Raw genomic sequence first — 15274 nt, 5'->3', positions numbered from 1 at the left:
CCAATTGTTCCAACTTAGGGCATAGGGATGCTGCTGCTCAGATCTAGTTGCTACCTGTAGAGTTAAGTTGTAAAAGAAGAATAAAGCTTTGAAAAGAATCCCTTTGTCTGTGTCTGGACTTGGCTACTGGATTAGACTGAGAGAGCCCTCCAAGGAGCCCTTGACACCCGTATTGCCACAGAGTAGGCCTTCAAATAGGCTCTAGCCCATGTTCGATCGGATTCATTCCGAGTTTTCTGCCAATGTCGCTCCAGTCATCTTCTCACTCGTTTCATCACTGCCAGCTCATTAGAAAACCAGGGTGCTGGTGCAGTTCCACTTCGTGAGAGAGGACGCTCAGGAGTGATTGTGTCCATGGCCCTGGTCATTTCTCCATTCCAGAGACTGGCCAGTGCTTCAACAGAATCGCCTGCCAAGGCAACAGGAAAATCCCCAAGAGCTGTCAGGAAACCATTTGGATCCATTAGCCTCCTGGGGCGGACCATCTTAATCAGCCCTTCACCACTGCAGAGGTTCCGAGTGCCAGCAAGTCTAAATTCCACCAGGTAGTGATCTGTCCATGACAACGGAACTATGGAGAGTTCCTCCACTCTCATTTCACTATCACCCCATCCAGCACAGAAAACGAGGTCCAGAGTATGCCCAGCAGCATGGGTGGGGCCAGATACCTTCTGGGACAGACCCATGATTGTCATGGCGGACATGAAGTCCTGAGCCTCTCCTGACAGGGCAGCGTCAGCATGGATGTTGAAATCCCCCAGCACAACAAGCCGAAGGGTCTTCAACACCAACCCCGAGACTACCAGGGCTAGCTCAGGAAGGGAGACTGTTGAGCAGCGGGGTGGATGGTACACCAACAGAATCCCTATTCTGTCCCGAGCACCCACCTTCAAATACACACACTCAAACCCAGCAGACTGCAGGATAGGGCACCTGGTAAGGGGGATCGAATCACGATAGACCACTGCCACTCCCCCTCCCCGCCCCCCAGGTCTTACCTGCTGCTGAACAGAGAACCCTGGAGGGCAGAGCTGAGAGAGATTAACCCCCCAGCTTCATCCAGCCAGGTCTCTGTAATAAAAGCCAGGTCAGTGTGCTCATCCAGGATCAAGTCCTGGATAGCAGTTGTTTTATCATTCACTAACCTGGCATTCAGCAGCAGTCTCAACCCAGGGGGGTCTGTTGCCAGGGCCATCCAGGTATTTGAATTGGGGGACAATTTAGGGACAGTCAGCACCCTATTGTTACACACTCTGCCTTTAGAGTAGGACTGTCTCCCCCCTCTGTATCTCCCTCTGCCCTGTAGAACTGTAACGGCCATTCCCCGGCTCCCAACACTTCCCCCCTTCATTAAAAAACACATATTTAATACAGGCAGTCCAGCAGGCCACACTGAGGCAAACAGTCCCCTTCCCTCCTTTCACACAGCAGAACAGGCCCTCGCCCTCGTGCGCCCCACTTCGGCAGCGGTCCCACCCCCACTGGGCCTGGGTTTTATGCCCCAGCTCCCACAGGTGTTGCAGCTGGGAGTGGGGTGGTGCTTGGCTGGACCTGGGTCTGCAAGGAGGCAGAGTAGAAGTCCCCCAGTTGGAGGTGGAGCTCCAGCAAGGCAGCAGCAGCAAGAGCACCGGGTCCCACCTGCCTTGCAACACTGAAGGGCTTCCTCTCCTTGCAGCAACGATGGCAGGAGTCCCAGGTCAGCAGAGGCCTGGGTTTATGCCCCAGCTCCCACAGGTGTTGCAGCTGGGAGTGGGGTGGTGTTATTAAATATAACATTTAAAATATAAAATGTAAAAGTTAAAATATATAAAATTTAGAGAAATCTTGCCCCAAAACTAGCAACATTAATTGCGTTCTGTCGCACTGTCATAAGGTCCTCATGTGTACATTGGTCAGGGCACAAAGGGCAAGTATACACATGTGTTGTTGTCTGCAAGTCTCCGCAGTCGCATAGGGCAGAGATCACCAGATAACCCCATTTATTCAGAGTGTCTCTAGGTCTTGTTACACCCGTACGCAGTCTATTCAATGATTTCCAAACTTCCCAGCTTTCAATATCCCGAGAAGTCCAGTGATACACATACCCTCAATACTTTGGTGAAGACAGCAAATGAAGGCTAGGTCTATTTATTTTCTGTGTAATGCCTACCTGTAGTGATCATGGCATGGTAGCCCCAGATGGAAATACCTCTGTATTACCCCAGGAAGCAGGCAGAGAACAAGAACTATAGCAGTGTTTCTGTTCAGGGACGTTCTCAGCTGTGATAATCCCCACTGGATCTTCTCTTACTGTTGAGCCACATGCAAAACTGCCTTTTCTGATCAACACCAGAATGCTCTGCCTCTTCTCTACAATCCCCTAGAGAATGTTAAGATTTCACAACTTGCAAGCTTGGTTTTCTTTTAATCTGTCTGTACTAGTATACACAAGATTACAAACATCCTAATTTCCAGGTTAAATTTATATATGCACCCAGTGGTGTAACAGAGGTGGAAAGCCGGGGAGCACCAACCAGGGCTTTTCAGAGCAGGAGTGATGATGTCATCCACCAGAGCACCAGGGTAACTGACCGACATTGCCCTTGCTCTGGAAAGTGAAAGAACTGATAATGAGGCTTTCAAGTTTACTAGAGTTCATGACAGTTTAGCATAGAGGAAATCAGAGAATAAGGAAAATAACCAAGCAAAGGCTGGATGCTTCTTTCTTTCTTTCTTTCTTTCTTTCTTTCTTTCTTTCTTTCAATGTTGTATTTGCAAACACAACAACAACCAAGCAAAAAACAGGGTGAAGAAAAGGGGGGATTTAACACTTCCATTTCAAATATATGTAAATATAAGCTGTCCATATATCTGAATAAGCATCTGTACAAGATACCTATAGGAGATACATCCAAATGTAGCAAGAGCAGTAAGATTTTCAGTCCACTGAATGATAGGTGGTGGGCGTTTATCCTTCCAAGCTTGAAGTATTGTATGTCTCTTTGCAACAGTAAGGGCTCTCAGTATCCACCCTTGCTGTCCATCTGTTAATCCACCAATTCAAAAGGATGTAATTCAAAAGCACATGGACATCCACTATTATCACACATTTTTCAAGAACAAAATTTATATGAGCAATGGCTTCCAACCAAAAGGAAGCCACTACAGGATGTGTCCACATCATATGCTTCAACAAGGCATTGTTTTCATTTCATCACCAGCATCTGTCAGAGCTAGCCAACTTCTTCTTAACAAGCCTCTGTGGTGTCTAATATATGCGAAACATCAATTTTTGTTGAATCAGCCTCCGTTTTAAATCTACAGAAACAGTACATATGGAAGCTAAAGTAACTTTCCACTAATTGGACTGTATAAACCATTCCAACTCCTTATTCCATTCCTCTTTGACAATCTGAACATCTACTTTACTACATTCCAAAAAGACATTTATAAACAGCTATTGTAGGCTTAGGTTTCTGTAAAGAACCAATTAGTTCCTCCCACAGTGTAGGAAGCACTGAAGCACTCATCACTGCTGGCCTGTATATAGACTCCAACTAATGCTGTAGCTGAATGTACTGCCAACTAGCACTAGCCAGTAAATAATATCTAATCTGCAATACTGAAAATGGTAAAAATTCATAATCTGATCCTATTAACTGTTCTAAAGTATAAATTCCACTATCAGCCCAACTCCTCCACATAAAAGGCCATCTCTCTATTTTCAAAATGGGATTCTCTCATAAATTAATTTAACATGAGAATATCAATCAAACTGCAGCTGATGAGACACTGCATTCCAAGTGTCTCTGCTAAAATTGTTAGTGGAGCCATTTCTTTCTTTTTAATATACCTAGATCCTAACGCCATCCAGCCAAAAAGAGGTGCCAAACAATTTGACTCAAAAACAACCCATGAAGTGTTAAAAGAAAAAGTTGCTTTCCAGTCATTAGTGCACGTTAAGAAATAAGCTTTCTGATACAAACTAAGATCTGGAAAATTAAATCCTCCCTCTTTAGTTGACAACTGCATCTTCTTCAGTGAAAAACAGGAAGGAAACCTCTCATGGTAGGGGGGCTCTCCTTTCACTTTCTTTTATAGATTTCCTACTTCAGCCTAGCGATTTTAAATGCTCACCCTTCTTCGCAAGATTGTTCGCATTTCTAATTAGAAGGTAAGGGCACAATCCTGCTGAGATAGTCAGCAGCCTCCAAAGTTGGAAGCTGCCAAGTATCCAATGCAAAGCAGCCGTAGCACAGAGGTGATCCTCACCTCTGTGCTCCAGCTGCCCTGCATTTTTGGCTAGACGTCCGATTTTGTCTGTCTAGCCATGGCTTCAGGGAAGGGGAGGGAAGGAGGCTGCACGGTGCATAGGAAGCAGCATAACACAGCTTCCGTGGTCTCTTCCCTTCCTGGCCCCCAGGACCACCCCCTTTTCGCCATCTCTGCTCCGTTTCTGAGCACGAAGACACAGCCGGCATGGAGAGAACTGTGCTGGCTAGGAGGGGGACGGGGACGGGAGTGCGGTTTCTGGGAACCTTAGTCAGAGTCCTGGCTCCAACTTCGGCTCCCAGAAACCGAAAAATCCCATGGCCCTCTAGACCAGTGGTCTCCAAACTTTTTTGATCGCAAACCCCTATCACTAAAATGTTTTGGAGCATGCACCCCCAATATATGTGTATTTGTTTATTTAATTATATATATGCACTAAAAAAAGGTAAAGGTGTCCCCAATCAGTCGTGTCCGACTCTAGGGTGCGGTGCTCATCCCCGTTTCTAAGCTGAAGAGCCAGCGCTGTCCGAAGACACTTCCGTGGCCATGTGGCCGGCATGACTGAACACCGAGGTGCACGGAACGCTGTTACCTTCCCCGCCGAGGCGGTACCTATTTATCTACTTGCAATTTCTTGCTTTCGAACTGCTAGGTTGGCAGGAGCTGGGACTGAAGACGGGAGCTCACTCCGTCACGCAGCACTCGGGTCTCGAACTGCTGACCTGCCGACCTTCCAGTCTGCAGTTCAGCATCTTAACCACTAAGCCACCGCGGCCCTTCATATATGCACTACTGTGCTAATATATTATGTACATTATGAAACATGCACTAAAATAGAAATTTAACTGTACAAAAAACCTTTTTGTGCTCACTAAAAAATTACTATTGTCCATTTTGTGAGGGTTAGTTTAGTTAATACTCGATAATATAATCCGTAAATCCACTTAACTGGGCACATATCGTGCAATACGCTGAAAGCCAACAATAGAGTGAGGGCGCCACTGTCAACTTGCAAGGAGGGAAAAGGTCTCCTTGCAAGGAGGGGAAAGACTGGCTGTGCGCCCTGCACAAAGTCGGGCAAGTATGATGCCCCCGCCTCCCCCTTGGCTGACTGGCGGCTTGGCCTGGGCTGTTAACCCATTTCAGTAATGCTTCCCACTCTTCTCCTGCAGGATGGCAGCTGATAGGAAAGCGCATGCTTTCTTCTCGGCTTCATTCTGCCAAAGGAGAGTGGGAAGGGTTAATCTCCTCCCCGCTCTCCTTCGGCAGGATGGCAGCTGCTCCCGCGGCTGAGCAAGCAACCGCGCCTTCCTTTGCCGTGCCTGGCAGAGACTGGAGCAGTTGCTCGACGGGGATTTAAAATGGGGATTTCACATATCTCTCCTCTGGTTTAGCGGTCTTTCCCATCCTCCACAGAAGCTTCTGATTTTATGCAGGGCAGCATGAATCTCAAAAGGAGAATTCTCAGCGTTCTCACCACACTACAATTCTCAGCATTCTTTGGGTGAGAGCACAAATGCAACTGGGTAATTTCAGGCTCTGGAGTTAATGATCTTAGGGAGCAATCCTATGCATGTTTGGACAGAAAAAGCCCTACAACTCCCAGCATTTTCCAGCCAGCACGGCTGCCACCACCCCCACCTGCCGCCACCTGTGCTTCTGCGTGCCCTCCTCTCTCCCTGCTTGGCTGTCCAACCCATCGGCTGGCCTCTCCCTTGTTTGCTCAGCCAGCCAGCTCAGCCTGGCCACTGCTCCCGCCTTGTACTCTAACGATCACGAGAGGTCTGGCGAACTGCCATGAGAGGTCAAGCCCCTCACAATAGCTCATAGGAGCCCCACGGGCAGCTGGATTACAAGGCAGGAGCAACTGGGCAGGCAGGAGCAAGTAGCCAGCTGCTTCCTGAGCAAGTAAGGGGCAGGGTGAGAAGCGGTGCAATTCGCCACTCTTTCCCGCTCTGCGGCATGACCCCGCATAATGCTAGGGCTGGTCCTAGGTGACATGTTCTCTCCCCCCTCAGGCTGCACTGAGGCCACCTGAGCCTCAAGTGACAATGATGGCTCCAGGAGAACCCCCAAGCTACAAGCCTGCTCCTTCAAGTGGAGTGCAACCCCATCCAGAACAGGATGAACACCCTCCCTGTATACTAGAGAAAAGTCATTTCATAACTGAAGCCTTCTGTTCTGGAACTTGCAGCATTTCTAGCTCAGAGAAAATCTCATCTGGCAGAGGGGAGGGGAATAGAAACGCGCCATTCCTCCTTCCTCATGCTGTTCAAGTATGGTGCTCTAAAGCTGACTGACTCTCCCACGTTTATGTGCCATGCGTGCCAGGTCAGCGCACATGCAGAACGAGGAAGGCATAAGTAAGAAAGATGTATTTGCTCATACTAAGGCAAATCTGTGTAGGAAAGCAGCCGTTATGGCTGTGTGCAAATATAGATAATTTGTAGGGCTGTGCATGGGCCTCCCAACCCGCTTCGGACCACCTCGGAGCACTTTGGATCTGCTTCGGATTCAGGCCGAAGTGCTCCAAGGCACCCTGCTTCACTTTGGATTCTGGGTTTGGGTCCGAAGCAGTGCACAGCCCTAATAATTTGGACACTGGAGCCACTATGGAAGTACACTTACCGTGCTTTGTTCAAATTACTTGATCCTGCATACAGTAATACAAAACTATATGCAATAGTTTGATGGGAAGGCTTCCCTGTCTCTCTGTTTAACCCTTTTGTTGGTGGTGGCTGACTTTATTACTTCCCCTCCCATTGCTTCCAGGGAGAGTAAAAATAACTACTGTATATCAGAGCCTGGTCTGGAGTAAGTTTTGACCTTGCTGGGAGCGTGTCCAGCAGATCTAAGACTTCCCTTGATCTGATCCACCGCCGACATGCTGCTCTTCAGTTCCTACTGTGAGTCCTGATTCATTCATTCATTCATTCATTACCACCCAACAGCTGAAACTCTCTGGAGGATTGATGGCAGTGGACATTTTCCTCGGATGGCAGACTACCTCCTCCACCCATGGACCTCTTCTCCATCCACAGAGAGGTCAGCAATGTTTTATTGCACCCTTAAAGATATTTTGGTGGGAGGAAATCAGATTTAGGGTACAATCCTATCGTGTTTAGAAGAAAAAAGTCCTACAATTCTCAGCATTCCCCAGCCAGCACAGCTGGCTGGGGAATGCTGGAAGTTGTAGAACTTTTCTGTCTAAACATGCATAGGATTGTGTCTGAAGACCAGGTACACATGTTCACCACAGCCCACTGAGGCTTATTTTGAATATGCAACCCCCTGTGGGGGGTTGCCACAGTTTGTCATGTTGTCTGAACCCAGGCAGCAGGGATTGTGTGAGGGTCAGACAACTCTCAAATAACACTACAGCAGACCATGGATTATTTGAGGGTTGTTTAACCCTCAAACAACTCGTTGCCTGGGCTCGGACAACACGACAAACCATGGCAACCCCTGTGCTGGGGGATGAATTTTCAAAATGGCCACCAGTGCACCCCACAACCTACCGAGCCTTAAATAAGACATAGGCTTTCTTCACACAGAGCTTTTATCCTGTGATTGAGATTGCTCCTTCACGGAAGTTTGCGGGCTCTTTACATGACACCGTGAATTTCCAGGGTGTCTCCTGCACTAAATGCCCTTTGCTCCGTTTTTAAATAGATCCCAGATAATGAGCTATCAAATTACCCTTTTGTGTTCCGCTTGAGTTCCCTCTGTGAAAAGAGGAAAAGCAGCAAGAAGAGGAGCAAGATCAATGAAAGTTAATGGAAGACTCAGAGACGGGGGGAAGGAGAGGGGAAGGAGAGGGGGGAAAGGGAGTTGTTGTGATCCTGCATTTAAAACAGAAGTAGAAAGCCCCATTTTAAATGCAGGATTTTAGGCTGGTGTAGAGATGCCCACGGTGGAGTGCTGTGATTGTGGGAACCCAGTCAGTTTGATAAGTGTAGCTGGAGATTGCTGTCTTTCAGAAGCAAAATGTCTTGGCTTGTAACATATAGAGTGACTTTTTTGAAGTGAGAGATAGCAAGCATGTTGACATTACATTATCATATCCAGACTTGAGAGGGTTAGACTGTTAATTATTATCATTAACAAAGGCAGTCACTGTTTAGAATAAACCATTTAAGATGATGTCAGAGTGTTGTTCTCTTTGATTTGACTGAATCATATTTTCTTGTATACATATTTAAATGTATAAGTATACATTTTAAAATTGTTCCTGGCTAAGTATTTAAAAGAGTGATACTTATCACTCTTTTTGTCAGTATTATGCTTATCTATGAGTAAGTCTAACTGAACACAGAGAAACTGACTTCCAAGTAAACATGCACAGGATTGGGATGTCATCCCCCACTTGGATACCTGCTCAATGCAGGTATCTAAGTTAAAGCATCCCTGACAGGTGGCTTTGACAGCCTCATCCTGAATGCCTCCAGTGTGGTAATTGGTTCCACTGTCATATTGCTCTAACAGTCAGGAAGTTTTTCCTGATGTTGAGCCGGAATCTGGCTTCCTGTCACTTAAGCTCATTATTCTTTGTCCTGCACTCTGGGATGATCGAAAAGAGATCCTGGCCTTCCTGGCAAAACATGGGTTTTGCAGCTGAAGAACATGAGCTGCATTTCTGGCTATTGTGGGTCTTCTAGCGGCCTCATTGCAGAATGGCTGGCAGCTTTCAGGCTGTGCTGTTAGAATGTGTGTGCTCCCCCACCCTCGGCAGTTGTCGAGTCCTGTCCACTAACTGGAAGTCCAGTCTGGCCAAGAGACAAATTGGCTTTTATGTGTCTGCTTTATAACGCAGAACATCCATCTAGCTGTTCCCTCACCGACAGATATATGCCATTAGGGATCTAAACCACTATATGGATCAAAAGAGCATTCAAAAAGACTCCAGTGATAATTTACCTTGCTTGTTTTGTTTGTAGACTAAAGGTCTAACCTTGTGCTTTCTATATCAGTCTGCAGAGCACCCATGGCAAATTCTTGTCTCACCAAGTCCAGCAAGAAGTATCTTCCCTATTTATTTTTTAATCTCAAAACATACTAATTTAATAGGATGGGCTTCTGTAAGAGTTACAATACCTGTCAGCCAAAAGTGTGTCACAGCCATCACCTCTCATCACATCTGTTTGCTAACAATGCAAAACTTGGATCCTCTACAGGGCGTCAGCTTCCTGAACAGCTGCTTTCACACTTTCTTCTACCCTCTTGGTTGTATGCAAAAAAACAAACAAAACCCAACCCGGGTCCTCTTTCTTTCTTTGTCACTCACAACAGAGAAGACTAGCTGAAGGCCCAGGGAGCTGATAGGTAAGAATAGTTGCCATCCCTTCCAGAAGGAGAAGGGGACAATACCAGTTACTAGGGAACATGAGCAGAAGGATGCTGTTGCACTGATGTCCTGCTTGCGAGCTTCCCATGGACATTTGGTTGGCCACTGTGGGAACAGCATGCTGGACTAGATAGACCCTTGGTCTGGTCTAGCATGGCTTTTCTTATCTTCTTAATCCTATATATTAGGGGTCTCCAACATGGACCAATGGCACCCACGAAGCCCTCCTCTCCCTGCCCCCTTAAAAATATTTTAAAGAAAAATCTTGGAAAATGCTAGGGCAGTCTTCTTTCTCTCACTTTCTAGCCTCTAGCTTTGCTCTTTCTCTCCCCTCTACTCCTTTGCCTTACATTTTCCCCCTCCCTCTCAGCCTCTAGTGTCACTATTTCTCTCCTCTGCCCACCTCTTTAGTTCACTGTTTCTCCTCCTCCTAGCCTTGCTCCTTCTCTACCCCTTTGCCTTGCTGTTTCCCCCTCCCTCCCAGCCTCCAGCTTCACTATTTCTTTTCCCATCTCTTTAGCTTGCTGTTTCTCCCCCTCCCAGCCTCTAGTCTTGCTCTTTCTCTCCCCACTACCCCTTTGCTGTCCTATTTCCCCCTCCCTCCCAGCCTCTAGCCTCATTATTTCTCTCCTCTGTCCACCGCTTTAGCTCACTTTTGACTAGCCAGGCCCCCGTGGCAGCCATTATGTGACTAGCCACATCCACCAAGGGAGCCATTTTGTGGTGGTGCCCACAGCAGTTTCTCAAACTCCCAAATGTGGCCACAGGTCCTAAAAGGTTGAGGATCCCTGCTAATAAGTTTACTCAAGTCTCCCCAAGTTCAGTACCAGTGCAGCTGGGGAGGACCATCAACATGCCATCGGGCATAGAAGAGTGCCTGCAAGCTTCTCCGAGCACAGCTGGAGAAGATGCTGGCATCCTCTAGAAAACATGTATGTGGTGCACACATATGTATACATGTGTATGTGGTGCACATGCTTGGTTCCATCTTGGGAGGCACTTCCCTGCCATAAGAGGCAGACGCTGGAGACATAATGGCCCAGTGGCTGCATATTTTGGACAAAATTTGCCATTCCTCAATTCTGGTCCAGGTTTGCCACCTGAAGCAGGGCTGTCAGCTTGTCTCACAATCAGTGGAGGCTGGTGGCTCTGATGTCAGTGAGGTGGTGCACCCACTCTGGGTTTCAGTCAGAACCAGTCAGAACTCTAAAGGAGCTATCAAAGGTGCTCCTTGGATAGCTCCTTTAGAGTTCTGACTGGTTCTGACTGAAACCACCTCACCGACATTGGAGCCACCAGCCTCCACTTTTACAGTCTTAAAGATGTAAAGGTGCACAATGTACAATGAACACAGTATGTGTAGGGGAGGTATTTACTCCCTAGCCTCTCTGCTTAAACTATCCCAAGACTCCAATTTGCTAAATCCATCTAGTTCTGTTCCCTTCGGGGACACAGGGCCTCTCAGTGTTTCATATAGGGACAAGTACATTCTTGGCACTTTTTAAAGAAGTCACTGCTGGCCACATATTTCTCATTCTTATCAGGATGTACAAATGGATGTAAACAAGCTGCTGTAGAAGGAACAGCAGGAAGAAAGAATGATCGACTGAGCAGTCAGTTTAGAAGAGTAGTTTCCCCAGCAACGACAACAGATATTGTAGGCCAACTGAGCAAAAAAAACAAAAAACAAAAGTGCCCAGTCTTACTCAGGTACCTGGTGATATCTTCCAAGGTGGGGAGGGGGTGGGGAGAAATAACTGAATCATTGTGACTCTTGATTTTATCTGGCTGTCTTTGCCAACTATGACACACTGACATCTACTTGCTGTCCTTCCGGCTGGTTGCAACAACAGTCAGTTTCAGTGATAGTCCCTTCTGTTTAAGGACCATGATTCAGAAGCATTTATTCCTGTACTATGTACAGCATGAAGGCATCCATACAACACTGTTATCATCCTAGCTACGTGGTCTCCGTGGTCCCCCAGGGACAGGCTGTGGTGTTCCAAGAATGCCAATAACTCTGCTATTTACTTGCCGAAAATCTCATAAACTCTGACCCTCCAGAAATTAGACTGAAGTTCACAGGGTTGATAGAGAGCAGACAGGAGGCCAAAGGTGGCAAATATCTCAAGCACATGGAACTTGTCACAGAGGTAGCATGCAGCTATCATAATAACTTACATATCTTTTGCCCCACCCTGAGGTAGAGGCTCCTTTACAATCTTTGCGTCATGCATTCGCACAAGCAACCCTTATCTTTTACTGAAAAGGGGAAGAAAAGTCTTGCCTCGTGTGAGTCTCTGATTTGAACCTGGAGTGGAGGGCAACCATTGCAAAGACTGGAGCATGAGTGTAATCTGATCTTTTCAACCCTGTCAGTTGCAGACACTCTGCCAGGGTCCATTTCTAAAAGCAGATTCTGGTCTAAACTACATGTTACAACAGGGGCACAGAAACTCTTTCAACAGCAGTAACTGGAAAACTGCACAAAAGTGGGGAAACCATCCAACAATCGGTGGTTCGTGCCTGGGAGACGTTGTTCGGAGATGTTAGGAGGTGGAGTCTGGCTGCTGCATTTGCCATGTAGTTGTGGAATGTTCTCTCCAGGGAAGCCCACCTGGCACCAACTTTGTCATCTTCTAGGTGCCAGTCAAACACGTTTCTTTTTTGCAGGCATTTGGATAGTTTAATGGCCCAGCTTTGGTAGTTATTTTTGTTGCTTGCTCCTGTGCTGGATGTGGGATTTATTTTTTTGTAAATTTGTATGATTTTAATGTATATGTTATTGACATTGTATTTAGGATGGTTATTATTGGAGGCACTTTTGTGCCTCCAATAGATAAGGCGAACAGTCAAAAAAGGATTCCACCATGTTAAATGAAAATCAGGAGAGTGGATTATTCTAACCATAATAAAATTGAAAGGGTTTCACCAGTCTTCCTGAAAATTGCACGTGCCAGACAGAAATGTCCATTTTACATAACTGGAAAATTTCAGGAAGATTGGTTAAAGACTGAGGGAGAAAGGGAAGTTAACAGAAAAAATAAAATACTCAGTTACACAGTTTTGGCACTGAAAATGTGTTGGCAACCGTTTGTGTCCATCATTTGCCAATAAGCTGGAAGCTATATATGAAAACCATATATGTTTTCCTATTCCCTTTCTATTGCCATTGGTAGAATAGAATTTCTTTTTTTAAATTCAATTTACTTATTTTTAAAATAATTTTAATTGGTATAATGAATCCCTATGAGATTTCATACACTGGCACTTGGAATGTTGATGGGGGGCAGGGAGGGGAATAACTGCTGTGTGGAGAAAAAGCAGCAGTAGCAGCTGAGTTTTTGGGTTCTTTCTGTGTGTATACGCAGACAAGCAATCCTCTCAGTATGACCAGACCCCACTGCTTCTGTTTACTGGTCTGCACTCCCAGCTATTCCCCTTCTTCCTTTGATCCCCCCCCCTTTCTCCTTAACTGTTTGTGTTACTAAGGTCCCTTTTTGGATTCAAGTGCTGGGAAGAGAGGCCTGAGAAGGAAGCTGTGGCATGGAATGGGGGTGATACTTTGCTTCATAAGCAGGCCTGTCTTCCCTGGAGGGCAGACAATTTTGCTGCCTGGAATTTGAGAAGCAGGCAATCGTGCTGACAAAGCTGTGGTCAAGCAATGGAACAATGGAGCAGTATGAGGAAATGTTACATTTGTAACTCCCTGCAGCTAGCAGCTCCACGAGTCTGAAGTGTTCCCACATACCCTGATAAGGCCTAGAGTTACATCAGCTGCCTAAAACAATGAGAAACTGTCCCTGCAGGTTTCTCTCCCACCCCCCATCATTCAGAACCAAATTTTCCAGTTAGCAACTACAGAAAAGAGCCAATCAAAAGCAGAACATTGAGGTCTGTCAGAGGATTAAAGAAAGCAACAACACCCTGTGAAAAAGACAAAAACCACATTTTCCAATCTGGCTTGCTTGATTTTTACCTCTTGCTGAACTCTGAACTTTATTAGCATCTTTTGATTTGCTTTGAGAACTTTTTTGGTTCTTGCCTCCCTTTGGGAGGAGTCCTCTTTTTTCTTTTTGAACATGTTTTCTCTTCGCTTTGAGACTATTTTCTGCTATCTTTCCCCAAGGCAGTTTCTCTGAGCCAGGCACCTGGCATCTGAGCAGCTTGGTGTAGTTTTTGCCCGCTATTTTATTTCACTCAGTGGTGAAGCATGGGCTTCACAACACTTTTCCATTTAAAATATTGTCTTCGCTCTCTACCTGGATTAATTTTATTTATCTACCTGGATTAATTAAAAGTACGTACTGGCCTTTCCCCTTCATGGATCACTGCCTTGTTGTGGCGAAGGGGCTTGCGTAACTCAGTGAAGCCATAAGCTATGCTGTGCAGGGCCACCCAAGACGGACAGTTAATGGTGGAGAGTTCTGACAAAATGTGGTCCACTGGAGAAGGAAATGGCAACCCACTCCAGTATTCTTGCCAAGAAAACCCCATGGAACGTATCACAAGGCTAAAAGATATGACGCCAGAAGATGAGCCCCTCAGGTCGGAAGGTGTCCAATATACTACTGGGGAAGAGCAGAGGGAATTTCCAAGTAGCGCCAGAAAGGGTGAAGTGGCTGGGCCAAAGCCGAAAGGACACTCAGCTGTGGATGTGTCTGGTGGTGAAAAGAAAGTCCGATGCTGTAAAGAACAATAGTGTTTAGGAACCTGGAATGTAAGATCAATGAATCAAGGTAAGCTGGAGGTGGTCAAACATGAGATGGGAAGATTGAACATCGACATCTTGGGAATCAGCGAACTAAAATGGACAAGCACGGGCGAATTTAATTCAGGTGACCATTATATCTACTACTGTGGGCAAGAATCCCTTAGAAGAAACAGAGTAGAACTCATAGTCAACAAAAGGGTGGGAAAAGTGCTGCACTCAATATGCCAACAAATTTGGAACACTCAACAGTGGCCCAAAGACTGGAAAAGGTCAGTTTACATTCCAATTCCAAAGATGGGCAACGCCAAAGAGTGTTCAAACTACCGTACAATTGTGCTCATTTCACATGCCAGCAAGGTTATGCTCAAAATCCTACAAGCTAGGCTTCAGCAGTATGCGAACCGAGAACTACCAGAAGTACAAGCTGGGTTTAGAAGAGGCAGAGGAACTAGAGATCAAATCGCCAACTTTTGCTGGATCATGGTGAAAGCAAGAGAATTCCAGAAAAACGTCTATTTCTGCTTCATTGACTACGCTAAAGCCTTTGATTGTGTGGATCAGAACAAACTGTGGCAAATTCTTAAAGAGATGGGGGTACCAGACCACCTTACCTGTCTCCTGAGAAACCTGTACGAGGGTCAAGAAGCAACAGTAAGAACCGGACATGGAACAACCGATTGGTTCCAAATTGGGAAAGGAGTACGACAAGGCTGCATATTATCACCCTTCTTATTTAACTTATATGCAGAGTACATCATGAGAAACGCCGGGTTGGATGAATCACAGCTCGGAATTAAGATTGCCGGGAGAATTATCAACAACCTCAGATACGCAGACAATACCACCCTAATGGCAGAAAGCGAAGAGGATCTAAAGAGCCTCTTGCTGAGGGTGAAAGTGGAGAGTGCAAAAGCTGGTTTGAAACTCAACATTAAAAAAACTAAGATCATGGCATCTGGCTCCAT

The sequence above is a fragment of the Heloderma suspectum genome, chromosome 5 (assembly GCF_057233095.1).
Source record: "Heloderma suspectum isolate Gila_16-S chromosome 5, 16-S_ref, whole genome shotgun sequence".
NCBI classification, from domain to species: Eukaryota; Metazoa; Chordata; class Lepidosauria; order Squamata; family Helodermatidae; genus Heloderma; species Heloderma suspectum.
This window is presented reverse-complemented; position numbering follows the sequence as displayed.